The following is a 13,390-nucleotide window of genomic DNA, read 5'->3' as shown; positions in this document are numbered from 1 at the left end:
CCCCACAGACACCTGCCACAGAAAGGACAGTATGCGATCTAAAAGAAATGTTTTTGCCTAAAGGAAAAGAAAACCCTAAATTGAATCTTACTTGATCTGTCTTGCACATAATCATGATTCAAGCTGCGGAAAGGCCGGCATGACATTCTTTTTAAAATCATATTGAAAGCTAATGTTTTTAGAGGTTTTTTTTTCTGATTGATTGATTGGTTGATTGATAGATAGATTGATTTACTGACTGACTGACTGATTGATTAAACATTCAGAATTACACAAAACAAAGGGATTATTTGTCACATCCATGAATTTGGGTCAACAGAATTCAGTCTCAGAGTTTATATGTTTTTTGTTTTGTTTTTTCAGCAAAATGGGCAGTAACAAAAGTCACTTCCCATTCACCTGCAAGGACGACTTTATCTAAACATCACTCAAATGTATACTTAATAAAATAACGATTTACCATGTTTTCATTTAAACTTTCACTTTGACCATTATACCTGACCCACGTACAAGTAAGTCACGAAAAGGGGGCATATTTATTCTGATATCGGACACTGGCTCTGACAAAATTATTATTTTATAGATTTAATCAGATTACTTAACATCACACAGTGAAATAAGATGCGCTGAAGAAGTAGATTTTGTAAGGAGAGCAGGTTCAGCAGTTTTAATAAATTTTTCCTTAAATATATGATGTGGTACTCTCAAAAAAAAGCATCAAAATCTGTTGGCCTACATGCTTCTTTAAAGAAAGAGTAGAAAAAGCTTTAATGTTGATATCTTATTCTAAGCAGGTGTTTATGGCTGTTCATCCACTATTCTTCTGCCTATTAGTAGGCAAGGGGTCTCAAAGTTTAGGCATAGTGGTGGAGGAAGGGGGTGTCGGGCAGAACAGATGTGTGGAAAATCTCCCTGGGGGAAAAGTGTGCCGCCACTGTGGGAAAAGGTCAGGGCATTGGGAGACGTCTCAGACAATACATAATAATAGTTACCATGGTGAAAAGCAGCATCACCAAGCCACCCGCTGTGTCATAGTGGAAGACTATTCAGTAAATGAACAAATGTCTTTTGGTTGTGATGAAATTTTCATTATTTTAAGGAACTGAGAAAGTTTGGAAGATTGTGTGGTATACAAAAAGCTATTGATGTGGTTACTGACTGTGAACGCTGGTTTAAAATATAAATGAATCAAACCAAGGTTTGCAACTGTTTTTGATCCCTGGCATATCTGGTCAAAAGCCAGTAAATCATCTTATCAGGACACCTGGACTTTTTAAAATGAATGTTTTGCTTTGTTTATATCTTGAGAAAACAATCCCATTGTGAGGTTTATCCTGCATGGCCCAGGGAGACTTTCTTTCCAGAGGTTCCAAACACAATATATTCCAGTCTTCTTTTGTTGTGAAAGCCCCCTTGTCCCTTCCAGGATTCTTGGATTGACCACAAAGAGCCGTAGCTACAATGCTGGCAGGTCAGAGGCTCACATTTTCAACCATGATGTATGCTTTGTATATAATTATGCGGGTCAGAACCCTGGGTCAAGATGTGAGGGCTTTTGGAGTGGCAGAATGTGGAAAAGCTCTTGAACTTCACTAAGGTCGCATTCAGATATGCATTTTGAGTCCAAGCGTGTCTCCACTGGGCTGTTGTGGAGGAAGAAGAAGGAGCAGCAGGCAAACAATGTGTAGGTTCATTGCATATCCAATCAATGGGAAACATTCTTCTGAAACCTTCTGGGAGCGTCTGGCTGTTAGGACTCATTGGAATAAATTCCTTAACAAAGTACAATAACGTACAAAGTTTAGGGACAGCCGGATTATTTTGTGTTTTTAATGAAAGTTAGAAATAATGTTTTTCATTTGAGTGAAATTGTATTTTGGAAGACCATGAAAGCAGCCTTGATAATTTTAGAAAATACATTATCATGATTTGTTATGTTTACTTCATAACTCATGATTATTAATTCCAAAAACTGAAATGTATTTTGGAGCCATACCTTATTTTCACATTATTCATTTTTCAATATCTGCTCTAAATCTAAATCTATCTAATCCAACTATTTTAAACTACTTTATAAATCCCAAATTGTTTGAGTGTGTGTGTGTGTGTGCGTGAGTGTGTGAGATTTATAGGCTCAGAAACGGCCCAAATCGATTTTTGTGAAAACATATACAGTTTAACTTTAGGCTTACGCGAGTTTATTCTGCTAGGTTTCGTGTCAATGCAACCCCGAGAGATACCAACAAAATCCATAAACCACCATAACACCATAATGCGGCCAAATTGGGTCCTGCAGCTCCCAACCACTACTCCAAGCAGCTGAATCCAATCTCCTTTTGGCCTTGCAACGCCGGGCCATTTTGCTTGTTATTGAATGAATTATTTTTATATTTGATCCCATGTATTTACACATTTTCATACTTTATTTAATACTTATATTATCGCTATATTCTTTTAAATTTATTACTGATATATAATTATAGTTTTGGAAAGGTATGTCAGTTATCAACAATAACAATAACTTTGTTCACTCTACGATACTTTTTTGGCTAAACCTGCTAACTGTGTTTTGTATTTAGATGTTGTTGACTGTTAAATACTATTTTACCATTTGTCTTGTGAAATAATGAAAAATATTAAACTATTCAATTGAGATATTTAATAACTATGACTATTTGTTGTTTAAGACTAGAGAAAATCCAGACTGATCGAATGCTGAATTCTTAACATTGTAACATAAAGTCTGGTGAACCTAATTGAACCAACTGAAAACCTGACAAATTGCAATAGGCAATGTGTTCAGATAAATAAAGCAATATTGGCCTATTGTTCTGTCAGTCATCTTTAATTTTCAACAGGAACAAAAGACATTTTTTTTTTCAAATAAAAATCCACATAACATCAACATCAAATGGGAGTAGCTGGTAGCATTCAAGCACATTCAGTAGCCCATAGTTTCTACTTCAGCAAAAGTGGGCTACATTTGCTTCAAAGGGAAAAAAAAACACAGTAATGGCGATTATTCTATCATTCACTCAACTGGAACCTTTTTCAAAATAAAATCGTATTGAAATATTATATAACAAAGGGATAATTTCTATTAACCAAAAAACCTCAGTTTCATCATAGAACAGTGAAGAAATTGAACAACGTTTCCTGGTGTATGATACAATAGAAAATCAAGTTTATCTCAGGGGCCGTACAAAACTTTCTTACGTGCCGGACAGGGTCCATGGGCCTTTACTTTGACATATGTGTTTTAGAGGGTCAACATATTAGACTACTTTCAGTATACCAGATAACATAAATCAATACTACGCTGACATTTGATGATTGCTATGTTCTCTGTTGAGTGCAGAAGAACTTTATTTTTATGTTTAAAAGTCGTGACAGAAATAAGTTACTGAACCGATTGTCGTCAAAAACAGAAAGTCAGGTACGCTCATGAGCCAAGACAAACATGGAAGCCTCATCAGTGCTTGAGCAGAAAGCAAAACAGGTAGATGTACGTATCAAAATGACAGAAGCAGGAAGACGGTTCACCATCCTCCCTGACTCCTCTTTTGTCTTGGTAGTATTGACGGAAAAGCTCCTGACTTCCTGGGTCACTGTCTCTGACCTGACCTGGACATCTCCAGGAAGACTCTCTGACGTCCGTAAGGTGCAATATGGCGGATGGAGGATGGTGAGAGCTCACGATCATTCTATTCATATGTACTAAACTTTGATGGTCTAACAACGAACCAGTTAAATGGACATTGTTTACAAATCAGTGTGTGCAAGTATATATATAGGTAGATAATAATTATAATCAACCAGTAGGAAAAACAAGGAAAACTAGAAAATACAGAGACTTTTAAAGTGACCAAACTCTACCTTTTTTTGAAGAAATCACCTCAGGTCCCTTGGGGTGACCCTCATATTATGTAAAATGAATGCACATTTTTCAAACTAAAAGCATTTAAAAATGCAGGTTTATATATATATATATATATATATATATATATATATATATATATATATATATATATATATATATATATATATATATATATATATATATATATATATATATATATATATATATATATATATATATATCTTCTCATCTCATTAGCTGCCTCGCTTATCCTCAGTAGGAGCCCATCCCAGCAATCATCGGGCAGTGGGCAGGAGACACCCTGAACTGCTTGCCAGCCAATCGCAGGGCACACAGGGACAGACACACCTAGGGACAATTTGGACCGGCCAATTCACAGAAGATGCATGTCTTTGGAATGTGGGAGGAAACCGGAGTGCCCGGAGGAAACCCATGCAAGCACGGGGAGAACATACAAACTCCGCACAGTAAGGCCGGTAGCTGGATTTGAACCCACACAGGAGGTTCCCACGACCTCAGAACTGTTCCGCACACGCGCTAACCACTGCGCCGCCGTGCTGCCCCATTTTAAATTAAGTCAAATGGACATTGTTTACAAATCAGTGTGTACAAGTATATATAGATAGATAATAATTATAATCAACCAGTAGGAAAAGCAAGGAAAACTAGAAAATACAGGGACTTAAAGTGACCAAACTCTACCTTTTTTTGAAGATGTTCGTGTCAAGAAACCTAATGAACCGTAGTTTTGGTATGGTGCTAGGGGGACGTGTCTCTTCTAATATCGAGAAATTAGATAAATAATTGTTTTATCCCCACCAATATTATGTGATCACTTGAAAAAAATGCCAAATCCCCACCAATGCCAAAACCAAACCTACACCCTAGGGTGTATCCAATAAAATCAGTGTTGGGTGATCTTCATACAAAGTGTAAAATGCAAATTCCAAGACAATCTTGAACAAGCTTCGTTCTGGTCAATAACCCTTTAAGAGGACCAAAAAACTTTTGGTTGAAAAGAGTCCTTGGATTCGAGCCAAGGTCAAGATCTCTTCTGTGTGTTGACGTTGACTAGAATAATACGAAGGCAAACAGCGACTATGAAGAGAGCCAGACAACTTTGACCTCCAGCTGTACTGCTTCCTCTCCAGCCTCTCTGGGTGGGACTGGCTATGGGCTACAAAAACTCTACTGTTGAAGTCCCTCGGGTCCCACTCCCTTCGTGTCCAATTGCATCTTCACTTATAGCCCTAAGTGCTATATTTTTCCACTGGCTTCATCATTACTGAGAGCTCGCATGACCTGAGGCAGACGACGTTGTTGCAGTTGGGCCACGACCACAGGAAACATCAATCTGCTCCAGTGGTGCCCGGAAATCAAGGATAAGCCTGTAAACAAGCTAAATTAGTTTGGACTGCAAAGTAAAATGGATGATCCTTGGTTAGTTGTGAGTTTCGTGGACGTGCGAAGTGATGGGAGCGTCTCAACTTTTGCCTTTTGTCTTATTTTCTCCTTAAAAATTGTATGACATGTTTATATTGGAGTGCCATGTCTAATATCGTTGCACGCCATGTTTCACCATGTTGATATCAATGACAATAAAGACAATTGAAATTCAAATACAAATGTAGCTGATTACTAGAGGAAAGCAAATATACTGACTACTACTGTGCCCTGACTCACAGGTTGAAAAACTCTGTTCTAGCAAAATCTTTTAGTCAAGTCAGCCAATCAGATCCCAGGGGAAAGTAATAGAAAGGAGAAGATGAGGGAATATTAAGACTATTAAACCAAAGAGGATGATGACCGAAAAAACATAACAAATAATTTCGAAGCGGAGAAAAAAACCCTTCACAATGTTTACTCCTACTAAAAAGTGAAGACATGTCTTCACGTCTGTGACCAAAATAGTAGAAGGACCGTTCTGACCGAGGACACTTAACCCCTAATGCCCCGATAAGTAGATAGACGCCCTGCATGGCTGTCGCCGGTATCGGTGTGTGAGTGTGTGTGTGTAGCACATTGTAAAGCGCTTTGGGAGGTCTTAAAAAGCGCTATATAAAATGCAGACCATTTTCCTTTTCCCATTTACATAACCCGGCTTGCGATGAAATGCAATCGCTAGAGTTACTCAGGAAGTGTGTGTAAAACAAGAGGAAGTTGACTCTGCTGTGATGTTTATGTTGGACGAGGATGAAACAGAGAAACTTTGATCCCCTCCACACCTCCTTGCTTTATTCCACGCTTGGTCTCATTTAATGTTTCCCACTTCCGGTTTCAAAGAAGCACATGTTTATTTGGATCTTTTTCTGGAGACAAATGTGTTTTGCGTGTAAAAAAAAGAACATGTGATAAAATTGATCACTTCTTAATGTCAAAAGGTTGGCGTACGGTATTCATCAAAATAATGTTTAAAAGAAATTGCCTTTTTTAAGTTCAGGTGTAAGGACACTGTGCTGCTCGTCCTGGTGTACGCACCTTGGCCTCCAGGGTGACAGTATAATCAATCTCTCAACATAAAGTTAGAGGTCAGTGTTTCTCAGCAGGCAGCAGGTGTCATACTCTCTACCTTCTGTAGTGTCGTGTTCAGTCTATGGGTCTTATTAATGAATTATTTTTTAGCATACTTTAATTATTTTACCTCTTGTTAATGCAACATCCATTGCAGCCTGGTCATCCTGCAAGGGAGATTACCTCATGTGTGGTCCTTTCTCAAGGTTTCTTCATTTTCCTCATACTGAGGTTTTTGAGTTTTTCCTTGCTCTCATGTAGGTTTTAGATCAGGGGATGGTGTAATAATAGTCTGTGGTTTGCAATAATCTGTGGTCTGTGCAGCCGTTTGAGACTCCTTGTGATTAAGGTCGTCACAAATAAACATGACTTGACTTGACTATACTATGGTCTCACTAAACATGGCACTCCTGTTATTGATCTATCAAAATGTGGCATTTGTCCTAAGTTGTCTTTCTTTCACATTTTGTTCAGTCAGAACCAGTTAGTATCTAAACATCTTCTTCTTAATCGTTCTTTCTTGTTTTTGTTCAGTTATGGTGATTGTTGAATTGAATTGTCTTCATTGTCGTTGATATTGATGTTGTCAAACTGTGTAAGCAACAACATTAGACATGGCACTCACGGCTTAACATGAAATAAGGACTTTTTAAAAAAAAATAGATAACAGGATAAATAGGCAAAAATATTTACAAAGTTGTGCTTAAAGACTGGCTTACGTTGGAAAAATAGTGCAAGGATTTATTTTTTAAAGAACAGTTCATCGTAAAAGCAGTGCAACAAAAAGTAGAGCAATAACATTTAATGGCAAAAAAACATTTAGCAGCAAAAAAATAAATTAAGAAATCCTGAGCCTGTTAATCCTGTCTTAAGGGACTTGTCGCACCTACCACCGGGGAACAAGGTAGTTGCTTGGGTGACGAGTCTTTTATAATGTTAATGCCTCTGCTGGGGTATCTCGAGCCGACAATTTCCTCCAGACTGGGCAGAGAACAGCCCGCGATCTTCTGAGCTCCGTTGATCACTAACAAATAGTTCGTGTGCCTATATTACATTTCGTGGACTTATCATCATAGCACTCTTGTTATTTTTTGGTGCAAGTGTAGAAACCTTTTTTGATGTGTCATTATGTTTCTCTTGGAGCCGGTTGGGGTTGGAACATTATGTAGTTGTATCCAAGCATCATTATGTTCCCTGTGTCTTCGTTTTTTGTATTTTGTTCATTCAGATCGAGTCAGTGTTTCGACATTAGGTAGTAAGGATACTCTATCAAAGCCAATGATAGAATAGTCTTGCTATCTTTGAATTCTAAAGATCCCAGTGAACTTCTTATTTTGTGTTTACCTTTGTGAGGGCAGCACGGCGGCACAGTGGTTAGCGCTTGTGCGGCACAGTTCATGTCATGGGAACCTCCTGCGTGGGTTCAAATCCAGCTCCAGACTTCCTGTGCGGAGTTTGTATGTTCTCGCCGTGCTTGCGTGGGTTTCCTCCGGGCACTCCGGTTTCCTCCCACATTCCAAAAAACATACATTTCAGGTGAATTGGCCGGTCCAAATTGTCCCTAGGTGTGAATGAGCGAGTGAGTTGTCTGTCCCCGTGTGCCCTGCGATTGGCTGGCAACCAGTTCAGGGTGTCCCCTGCCCACTGCCCGGAGATGGCTGGGATGAGCTCTAGCCATGCCAAAGCATGACTGCAGTAAAACTAACTGCTCGTCACTGAGGATAAAAATATATATATATATACTTCTGTCAGTGTTTCTAATAAAGCATGTCTTGGGTTTTGACTGTGGTGGAATTCAAAAGATGAAATCTTTCGAGAAGATTAGGTTTGCTTATATGACTCCACACTGAGAATTTATTGTTTGTTTTTCTTTCTTTTCTGAAAGTTTGGGAATGGCTGTTATCTTCATCATGTTTGACACAAACAGAACCGCCTGCTTTGGTTGTCAGGCACTCAATGGCACACACAAGGTTATCAGCAAACACCCATGGGTCGACCAGGGATATCATGACCACCACGGAAAGCTCTGGGGTTGTTCGCTGGGTCCGTTTTTGATCATTCGACAAAATGAAAGAAAAAGGGACTTCCTCATTTTAATGTCGGAGAAAAGTTCTGATCGGCCGTGCTTTATTGATATTATGACTGAGCATCTTGGTGCAATTATGTTGCATTCCTTCAGCAGCCACAGAAGGCTGCCTTCCGCACAAAGGCAATCAAGTAACGGTGATGAGCGGCTTCCTGTCCATTTATCTCTTTGTTCTCGCTTTGTAGCAAAGTGGAAGGTGGTCCTTTTTTTATCATTCTATCACTGCGGATGTTTAACTTTAACTGCCTCCCTTTTGTTACCCGACAACAATAACACACAACCGAGAGCGCAAAGTAAAACTCAAAGGAGATTCAGCACCGTTGTTTCGAAAATTGATTTCATGGACAGATGGATGATCCTAATCTCCCATTTGAGGGATGGATCGAAAAATATTTTTTTAACATAGAACATTCTCTCAAAAAGAGGGTGAAAATAGGCCAGACAAATTTTCGGGTTCTTGTTTTTACGTTTTTTTTTAAATTTTTATTTGTGATGTTCACATGGGTTTTTACCAGGGCCTATGTTTTCCAGCCCAAAACAGTGCTCTTTTTCATTTGAGACAAGTCAAGTCATGTTTATTTGTATAGCCCTTAATCACAAAGAGTCTCAAAGGGCTGCACAGATGAAAGACTATTCCAAACTACAGACTATTATGACACCATCCCCTGATCTAAAACCTTCACGAGGGCAAATAATACACAGATATTGTCAACATAAAATATTGGTTATTCATATGCTATGGAATAGAAGTGTGTTTTAAGCTTGGATTTAAATATTTCCACTGAGGTTGCACATCGAATCTCAGGGGGATGAACATTCCGCTGCCCCGGGGCCCGAATGGAGAATGCTCTCGAATCTGCGGATCTCTTCTTGGCTCTTGGGATCACTAGTAGACCAGCATTTTCAAATGGCTTTCAAGATGGCTGCGCATGGATACATGCTTGCAGCTCGTAGCTCTCCAGCTAATCTTCTATTTATTGCCGTTCTCTTGTCTTTTTTGCTTTCACTTTTGGACACATGTGTGGCCAAAAACACTTACAGTAGGGACGAACTTATTCGGTTGGGTGAGCGTCTAAATTTCGACTTTTCGGGCACTTTTTATACCGCCTATGATATACCGAGCGAACTTCAAAGAGACCCGGCATCCTTGTGGACAGCTATTCCTCTTAATAAACGACGACAACGTCGCCGTAAGGACAGAAAACAGAAGCGTGGTTGCCGTGCAGGTAGATGTGTGAAGCGTGTGAAGTCCAAGCAGCAAGATGGACGCGAGGATGGACGCGAGGATGTAACTAATTCCACCATTCATTCCTCGCCGGACAACCGACGCTTTAAACTCAGCGCTCACGAACGGCCACAACGCCGGGAGCTTTTGAAGATCTCGACAAAGACTACAAAGAGTTCAGCTAAGTCAAATGATTCAGCAAAGCTGAAATTTGGTCTGTTAAATATTAGATCGCTTGCTCCAAAAGCTTTACTTGTTGATAACATTATTCGTGATTATAAACTTAATTGTATGGGTCTTTGTGAAACGTGGTTGCGCCCGGATGAGTACTTAGCGCTAAATTATGCCTCTCCCCCAGACTACGAGAGTAGTCATTTAGCGCGCACGTTGAAAAGGGGTGGTGGTGTTGCGCTAATCTCTGAAAAATCGCTCAAATTTAATCCACGTACCTCTAATAATTACAAAACGTTTGAGGCTCTTGTGATGCGGTCCTCTCTATTGTCAATTGACGTAATAACTATCTATCGTGCACCTGGGCCATACACAACTTTCTTAGACGAATTTGCTGAACTTTTGTCTGAACTAGTAACCTATGCAGACAAAATTATAATTATGGGAGACTTTAACATTCATATGAACTCCCCACACAGTTCACTTACTATTGCATTTAGTTCTCTAATTGATGCATTTGGTTTTAATCAATTGGTTGATTTGCCAACCCATAAAAATGGGAACACGCTAGACTTGATTCTGACTCGAGGAGTTTTAACTTCAAACATTATGGTGTTACCGTGTACTACCGTTATCTCTGATCATTATTTAGTGACATTTGAGGTGCTAACTAAATGTAGTGTTAAAAAAGCTGAGGGATTTAGCGGACGCAATATAAGCACTGGCACAGTTTCTGAGCTCTTTGAACTCCTTCCTGGAGCAGTTGCGTCCTTTCCTAAATACAATGGCTCGATTGACTCACTCATGAATGAGTTCAATACCACCCTGACTAGTGTGCTGGATTCAATAGCGCCCATAAAACTAAAATCACGTCCTAAAAGACGCACACCTTGGTTTACTGATGAAACTAGAACCCTTAAAAAAGAATGCAGGAAATGGGAGAGAAAATGGCGCGCTACCAAGCTTGAGGTTTTCCATAAAACCTGGTGTGACAGCTTGTTAAAGTATAAAGCGGCCCTTGCCTCTGCAAAATCGGCCTACCTTTCGAAGGTGATCGCATCTCAAAAGAACAACCCCAAAGCCCTTTTTGACACTGTAGCATCCCTTACAAGGCAACAGACTATCGCAGATAGTTCGACACACTCTGCTCAGGACGTAATGGTCTTCTTCACTAAGAAGATTCAATGCATACAGGAAGAAATTGCAAAAGATATTGTTAGTACCACACTGAAATTTACAGATGCACGACAGGGTGGCTGCCCTGGGAAAATGGCCGGTTTTAGTGAACTGTCACTTGATGATCTCAAACAAGTGGTGAATGCGGCCAAACCGACAACTTGCCAGTTCGACCCGCTCCCAGGTTCACTTATTAAAAGTATTTTTAGCGTCCTTGGGCCTTCAGTTCTAAATATTATAAATACATCACTCTCCTCAGGTGTAGTTCCAGCAGCTTTTAAGTCCGCCGTTATTAAACCCACACTGAAACGACCCAACCTTGATCCAGAAATCTTAAGTAATTACAGACCTGTGTCAAACCTACCTTTCCTCTCTAAAGTACTCGAAAGAGTAGTGGCACAGCAGCTGAATGCTTTCATATCTGAGAATAACCTTTTTGAATCCATGCAATCAGGATTCAGGGCTAACCACTCTACTGAGACAGCTCTGATCAAGGTAACAAATGATCTCCTAATGTCAATGGATTCTGGCGCTTCATCACTTTTGCTGCTGCTGGATCTTAGTGCTGCTTTTGACACAGTGCGCCACAATATCCTACTAGAACGGTTGGAAAAATGGATTGGTCTCTCAGGAACCGTCCTCTCGTGGTTCAGATCCTACCTCTCAGATAGGACGCACTGTGTTAAATATGGTGAAACGACATCTGAGCCCTTTAATGTTACCTGCGGTGTTCCGCAGGGTTCAGTGCTCGGCCCCCTACTTTTCAACATTTACATGCTTCCATTAGGTGATATTATTCGCAAGTACAATATCAGCTTCCACTGCTACGCAGACGACACTCAACTATATCTTCCGTTGGAGGAATCTTCCACACTAAACTGGAAATTTGGAGGCCTGTCTCACTGAGATAACAGAGTGGATGTCACTCAATTTCTTGCGTCTTAACTCTGAAAAGACCGAAATGTTAGTCATTGGTCCTTCTAAATGCCGTGACTTATTCTCAAAAACTGCTGTGAACATTGACAAATGTCACATCACACAGAGTGACTCAGTTAAAAATTTAGGTGTCATATTTGACCCTGATCTATCCTTTGAGATGCATGTAAAGCAAATTACTAGAACTGCCTTCTTCCATCTTCGCAACATTGCTAAAATCCGTTCAATACTGTCTCAGTCTGATGCGGAAACAATAATTCATGCATTTGTTACCTCCCGTCTCGATTACTGTAATGCACTACTCTCCGGTCTCCCGAAGTCCAGAATCAAGTCTCTTCAGCTAGTACAAAATGCCGCAGCGAGGCTTTTAACTAGGACAAAAAAGTACGATCACATAACACCGATTTTGGCTAACCTGCATTGGCTCCCAGTTAGCCAAAGATGTGACTTCAAAGTTCTCTTAGTATTGTACAAAATCATACATGGACTTGCTCCCTCTTATCTTTCAGATCTGATCTGCCACTATGTCCCGGTCCGAAGCCTATGATCTGAGAGTGCTGGTCTTCTGATGACCCCGAGAGCAAAGAAGTCTTCTGCTGGTTCGAGAGCGTTCTCCATCCGGGCACCGGTGCTGTGGAATGCTCTTCCCCCTGAGATCCGATCTGCAACCTCAGTGGAAATGTTTAAATCTAAACTTAAAACTCACTTCTACTCCATTGCATACGAATAACCTACTCCTCTTGTCGGTTGAAAATAGTTTGTGTAATATAGTGTAACAATCTGTGAAGCCCTTTGAGACTCTTCGTGATTTAGGGCTATACAAATAAAAATGACTTGACTTGACTTGACATTTTCAGAGCGAAGTCATCTTAAGATAACAGGGAGCCAATGCAGGTTAGCTAAAATCGGGGTAAAGTGATCAAACTCTCTTGTCTTAGTTAAAAGCCTCGCTGCAGGATTTTGAACTAGCTAAAGGCTCTCTATTTTGGACTTCGGGAGACCGGAGAGTAGTGCATTACAGTAATCGAGACGGAAGGTAAAAAATGCATGAATTATAATCTCCGCATCTGACTGAGACAGCATAGGGCGATTTTAGCAATGTTGCAAAGATGGAAAAAAGCTGTTCTAGTATTATTCTTAGCGTGTGTTTGAAAGGACAGATTGAGGTCAAATATGACACGTAAGTTTTTGACTGAGTCACTCTGGGTGATATTATATTTGTCAATGTTCAGAGCCATTTTTGAGAACAAATCACAGCATTTAGATGGACCAATAACTAGCATTTCGGTCTTTTCAGCGCAATAAGTTGAGTGACATCCATTCTCTTATCTCAGTGAGGCAGGCCTCCAAATTTCCAAAGTTTAGCGTGACAGATTCCTCCGTCGGAAGATATAGTTAAATGTTA

The sequence above is a fragment of the Urocampus carinirostris genome, chromosome 1 (assembly GCF_059441175.1).
Source record: "Urocampus carinirostris isolate Australia breed hairy pipefish chromosome 1, RoL_Ucar_1.0, whole genome shotgun sequence".
NCBI classification, from domain to species: domain Eukaryota; kingdom Metazoa; phylum Chordata; class Actinopteri; order Syngnathiformes; family Syngnathidae; genus Urocampus; species Urocampus carinirostris.
The sequence above is the reverse complement of the archived record's forward strand: the minus strand, read 5'-3'. Positions refer to the sequence as shown.